The sequence below is a fragment of the Myotis davidii genome, unplaced genomic scaffold (assembly GCF_000327345.1).
Source record: "Myotis davidii unplaced genomic scaffold, ASM32734v1 scaffold296, whole genome shotgun sequence".
Classification (NCBI taxonomy): domain Eukaryota; kingdom Metazoa; phylum Chordata; class Mammalia; order Chiroptera; family Vespertilionidae; genus Myotis; species Myotis davidii.
This window is the reverse complement of record NW_006288889.1, coordinates 378,758-385,425: the sequence shown is the minus strand read 5'-3', so window position 1 is coordinate 385,425 and position 6,668 is coordinate 378,758.

Sequence of the window (6,668 nt, the reverse complement as noted above, 5' to 3'; positions counted from 1 at the left end):
AGAGAGTGCAGAAGGAACGCAGCTCTGCCAACACCTTGATTTGAGCCCATTAGACCCATTAAGATTTATGAACTCCAGAACTGAAAGGATCATATGGTCATGGTGTAAGCTTCTAAGTTTGTCATAATTGGTTATAGCAGTAAGAGGAAATGAGTGCAATTGGAAATGGCAGAACTGGAGAAGGAAGAATGTAACTAAACTCATTTGCCCTTCTGTTAGCTCTTCCCATTCAAGCCTGGCTCCAATCTCCTTGGCCACCCATCAAAGAGAGAGACAGTGGAAAAGAGTGAGGGAGAACAGAAAAGCAATTTTTGTTGATTAGAGAAGGTATTCTACAGCTATCTTTAAGAGAAGAAATTAAAGTCATGAAATTAACAAATAACCCAACAACAAAATCTTGAAAGAACAAAACCAAAATATTCTTTGTTTTAATTTTCCACAATAAGAAATCTAAATCTCATTCATTCCTTTACCCAATAACCACCAGAATTCTCCCTAGTCAATTTCAATAGGAAAAATTTTCTTGCCAATATCTCATGCTCAACATGTTCAAATCAAAATTATCTCCTTTCCACCTGTAAAATAAAATCCTACAAAACAAATAATAACTTTATCTCTAGCTTATATTCCCATTTTTGAAAAATTCACTTAATGTCTCAAATTTTTAAATGTAAAATTTTCTTCAAACACTTCATCACATGTACTACTCATTGAGTATTTTATCAGATATATGTATCTTGAATTGGCCCCCCCTCCCTATCCCATCACCTTTTGCCTTAAATGTCTTACTCAAACTGCAGGTGTCCATCTCTTCTCCCTTCAACTGGCGATCCCGCTGCTCTCCTCACCATCCCAACCCAATTGTGATCTTTCCAGAGGATATTAACGATGACAGAGAATGTTAAAGCTTGAGCAGCATAAGAAGAGCAACCCAGTGAAAAGAAAGAAGTCATGGCTGTAAAGCAAGTAGGATGTCAATGCAGGAAAAGGAGAGGCCTGGGAATGGTGGCAGTCGATGTTAGATACAGGGACATGGACCAAATGAGTACACTGAAAGCAGCTCTCTCACTGAAAATGGAGTTGTACATAAAGTGTAAACACTAGAAAAGATGCAGGAATGTTGGATAGGAAAGAAGTCATCAATGTTAACACATTATTTTCAATGTAAGAAACTAGATATATAGATACAAAGCCTTGGCTGTGTGTTTGTGTGTGTGTGTGTGTGTGTGTGTGTGTGTGTGTGTGTGTGTGTGTTGTGGTTTTCCATCCAATGACAGAGCCTGGAAGAAGTATTACCCCAAAACCAATGCGCATTCCTAGAACTGAGATCTTAATTTCTCAGCACTATGCTACTGGTCAGAGCATCTTGGAGAAATGACGGAATCCAGTGCTAAGGCAGAAAAAGCACACAATTAACGTGGCACATCTTCATGCCCCTGTGCACGGAGTGCTCAAAATTTGACTCCAACTTGTCAAAACCTCAGGAACGTCTCTCACAGGCCAGATATGATACAACTCTATGGTCCAAAGGAAAATGATAGTAAAGTAGTTATTACCCTTTGATTCAATTAGAAATCAATATCTCTATCTGACTTTAAAATATAAATCCATAAATCAACATTTGAGGAGGAATGTGATATTTATATAGTCTCAAAGTATTTTCTCAAAGATATTTGTTATGTTATGCAGAAAAGACAGAGTTACTTTATATGGAAGCAGACTGAGAAGTGGCGCCTGGATCAGGGCCCAGAGTCAACATCACCAGCCGTGGGCGCAGCTGGACTGTGTGCACCTGACAGCAGCCACGTGGCTCCTGCCAGAGCTGCACAGCGTGGCCCAAACACGAAGAGCATGAGTGAAACCAAAAGTGAGGACAGTTTGCAAGATAATAGTCCTAAAATATGTGAATGTGTCTAAGTCATAAAAATAAAGAAAAGGCTTAGGAAATATTCCAGATTGAAGGAAACTAGAGAACATAACAACCGTGTCCGGGTGGGGGGACAATGGGAGGATAAGGACACATATGGAATACCTTAATCAATAAAGAAAAAATAAAATTAAAAAAAGAACATAACAACTGAATACAATACATTTCTAAACTCGATCCTTTTGTTAAAAGTGACATTTTGAGGACCATTGGCAAAACTATTGAACAGTCTACCAATTAAATGCTAAGAACATATCCATGCTAATTTCCTAATTCTGACAATGATGTTGGAGTTATGTAAGAGAATGTCCCTATTTGTAATGAATACACACTAAAATATTCAGTAGTAATGAGGCTTTAAGTCAGAAACTTACCCCTAAAAGATTCAGGGGGAAAAATGTTTTTGTACTGTATTTGCACTTTTACTGTATGTTTGATATTTTTTCAAAGTAAGTGTATTTTTAAATGTTTGGTGAACTACTAATGCCCATGAACATAATTCTACTGCATTAACACGTCATTCCCATTCAGTCCTTTCTTACTATTTTCTTTCTGAAATATTTTCTTCTTCTCCATTCATGTTGGTTGTTTGTGAGCTTCTAAGATGAACACCTTGGTGTAGGGTCTTAACTCCCCCAGGCCTTCGAGAAAAAGTACTTGGGTAAAATCTTGGTAAGCTTAGCTTACAAGGAGCTTTAGATGACAAGAAAAGAGTGAAGAAAAGGAATTGGGAATCCTGCCTTGGGACAGAAAAAATGTTGTGTCTGACTACTGTTTCTGAAAACCCCCAGACACCCCACATGCAGGAGCTGGACAAATCACCTTTCCTCAAGAGGCCACATTCTTTATGATTTCATATTTTTATCATGACTCACACATATTTTTATTCCGATAATACAAAATGTCTGCCCATCTTTTATGATCATCTATCTTTCTAGGGCACAGTTAGAAAGTTTCTTCCAGATCCTTCCATCCTGCTTTGTACATAGCCCCCCCATGTCTTGTTGTAATTATTTGCTTACCAATCTGTCTCCTGCACTGGGATCTTAGCTCCTGGGGAATAAATGTTAAGCCCCCAGTGATACTGCAGTGCTTGCGGCATTGTGAACATTTACTGGTAGCCATTGACTGACTAAAACAATGAATGAGTGGAGTCCTGAATGAATGATAAATCATTGACAGAGCAGAGCTTAAATTATAGTGAAAAAGTTTTAACTATTTTCTCTTTATTACTTTAGTAAAAGTAAAACCATTGGCATTGTGTGATTGGTGAAAGAGTATCAATATTGGATTTTTGTGTACTTTGCAAAGATAACTACCCTTTATTAGTTTGTGTGAATATTGTAATGCTTCAATGTGGACACTGTGTTAGTAGTCAAAAACATTACATCCTGAGAAGTTAGTAATGATAATGGTGTGAATCAATGAAAGAAGAGAAATGGAGTATGAACTGCTCTTAAAGGTTAAAAAACTAAAACTCAAATCAGACCAATGGGATTTATCATGATCATACCAGCCCTACTTTCTCCCACCTCTGTCTGTAGTAACAGTTACCATCCACTGACCTCTGTAACACTGGGAGGGAGAAGATACATATTGTGGCCTTTAGACAATAGTTTAGGGGGGAGGGAGAAATTCTGATAGATTTATAAGTTTTTGCTAGTCATAATGCCTCAAAAATTGCCAAAGATTTGTGAAGTAAAAACTTATTTGTAATTATATGTAAAAACATTATTAAAAATATGTTCCATACCAGTACTTAGGAAAAGATTTTATAGCTCTCCTAAGATATAATTTTATATGTTTTCGGTTTTAAATCAATAATTTTGAATAATCTTATTGTTTTCAATCTATTTCTAATGGATAAATCTTCTACTATTAAATAGGATATAAAATATTTAATTATTTCAGTATTTTTGTCCTTTTGGCACACTTCACTAAAATGTGGTAAACATATAACATATTTTGATGCACATTGTGAATTATATAAAATTAGATGAGACTTGATTTCAAAATGCGTATGTGAAGACAAACATCTTAGGTTTCCCTTTCTTTCTCTTTAACCTAAACCAGGTTCTAGGTATTAGAGGAATTTTTTTTTTTATTTTTTTTTTGCATCAGAAACATGATCTGCACCAAGTCTTTTGAAGTGAAAGCCTTCAAGTCAAGCTCAGGTGCCACAACTACACTGAGATGATGGAAACAAATAGGCACTTTGTCCCCGTGTAGATTTTCCAAAGAAACATCTTTCATAACATTCTCCCATTAACCCCCTCGCCAGGCCTAGATGCAAAATATGTAGATGGTAAACCAATGTCTATCAAAAGTTTTAAAAATCCAATTTATAAGAAAGCTTTCCTTTGTGATGTATATTCCCTTTCGGTTTTGAATTTATACGAATTACATGCCAACTTCATGAATGTCATTACATGGTAGGCAGAGAATAAGAGTTTGGAGCTGTGATTACTGATATCAGTTACTCCACTGATTTTTCTGTTTTATAGAGAATAATCATGTCCACCTGACTACCTCACAGAGTATGAAGATCAAACATAGGCAAAAATTTTCTGTATTCTCAATTGCTTTTAAAAATCAACCTAAAACAGTTCGGGGGGAAAAAAAAAAAGAGAGAGAGAAATCAACTTTGCAAGCTGCTAACCAGAGCTCAGCAATCATTTGGAGAAATTGTGATTATGTTTTGGCAATAAAATGGCCTCTCCTGACTCATGCTTGCTTTTTTCAAACGTTCTTTGCACCATAGTAAAGAGTAGCATGATTGCCCCACTGTAAGGGGTTTTCATCTCTCCTTGAATTAAGATGAGTACGTTGGAAAAGAAAGGCCTCCAGGAGCACAGATAGTCTGTGTGGAGGAGACACTAAGGTGCCATTCCCCTCAGCCCTAACCTGGTCCTACTTGCCACCTTCTGGTCCTTGGAGGCTGTCCCATGGCATCACCTTTACCTGTGCTGTCTGCAGAGTCCCCGTGTCTGAACCTGTGCTGTCTACAGAGTCCCCTGAATTGTTCTACCTGCACCTGCCTTATCACTCAAATGAGCACACACACATACCTCCCCAAATCAGTTTCTACCCATCTTAAACATCTGATTCATTTATGGAATTATTCTTTACTAATCAGGTTTAGCACCCCTTCAACTTTGTAACTCTTCATAGCACTATGTCCCTCCCCGTGACAGTTTTAAAAGTGTGTTATTTGTGCTTGTATGATTATTTGACCTTTGATTTATAGATGCTTTCCTCTATAAATTGTAATATCCATATGAACAATGACTTTGTTTTTGCTCACAAGTACATCTACAGCTATAATTACCATCACCAAACAATAAATGAATATTAGTTGAGCAAATAAAAAGTTGAAACAATGATGAACAAAAATAGAACCAGAGTCATAGAAACATCAAACAAACTGTCCAACCTATGAGGGAAGTCTGGGGGTGAGGGGGTAAGAGATCAACCGAAGGACTTATATGCACGCATATAAGCATAACTAATGGACACAGACAGGGGTGGTGGTGAGGGCATGTGCTGGGGGGTGAGGGCGTCTGGGGAGAGGTCAATGGGGGAAAAAGGAGACTTATGCAATACTTTAAACAATAAAGAATTTAAATTATAAAAAAAACGGGGTCCAGAAAATACAGACACAATTAATTGTGTTCCCTGATTAACTCCTATTTTAAGGTAGAGGCTCTATTTCTGAGAAAGACTCAACCTACTACCAAAAAGAATAGAGAAATGGCCACTTTCCATATTGTGCTGGATTAGACAAATTTGAATTAAAGTGTGACAATAGGTAATTGAGTTAATTTATTAATTTTTCTAAATACTAGTTGTAGGGCACAGCTATAGGGTTAAGCCTCGGACTGACCTGTTGGCAAAGCCACAAACAAGTCCCAGCTTAGAGGGCACAGCCCTCTTAGCACAATTAGGATTGACCTTATGATGCTCCTTAGATCTTATCTGGGCAGCTAATGGGCTGAGGGAGGTGCAGCAAGTGCTGCCAAAACAAGTGAAACTCACAAGAACATTGTAACTATGGTAACCACTACCTTGTTTACCTCTGCCTATAAAATAAAGGCTCAGCTTGCCTCTGGATCTCTCTCTGTGGCCTCAGCCAGGCCCAGGAAGATCCACCTAGACCCAGCTTATTCTCTTTGTCTGTCATTTCTTCATCCATTCGCCGCCCTCACTCAGGCTTGTGAACCCTTGGCTGAGCTGGCTCAGCACACTAGTAAGTGCTTTGCTGATGCTTGGAACGTTTCCTTTCTTATATTACAGAAAGAGCAAAGAAAATTTTTACAACAATGTAATCTTATTGCACACATGAAGAAAGCAAGAAGATTTAGTTAAAACAGTTTACTCTTTAAAGTTCCAAACAAGATGGTGTCAGTAATACGATACTCGAATGCACCTACAACCACATTAAAATTATAACTAAACTACAAAACCACCACCACCCAACCACCTGAAATCTAGCTGAACAGAAGCCCTACAAGACTCTAAAGAAGCCACATCAATCCTGGGAGGAGGGGAGGAGATGGGATCGATTGGTCCCACACCCGCCTGTGGCAGGTAAAATCGGGAGGGATATCTTGGCTACAGAGGTACCCCCCTGACAAATGAAGATCCACACCCACACCAGGCCCCCAAGCCCAAGGTTCCAGTGCCAGGAATAGAAGCTTTTGGCAGTAAAAACCAGTGGGGACTGTGGCTGACTGACATGGAT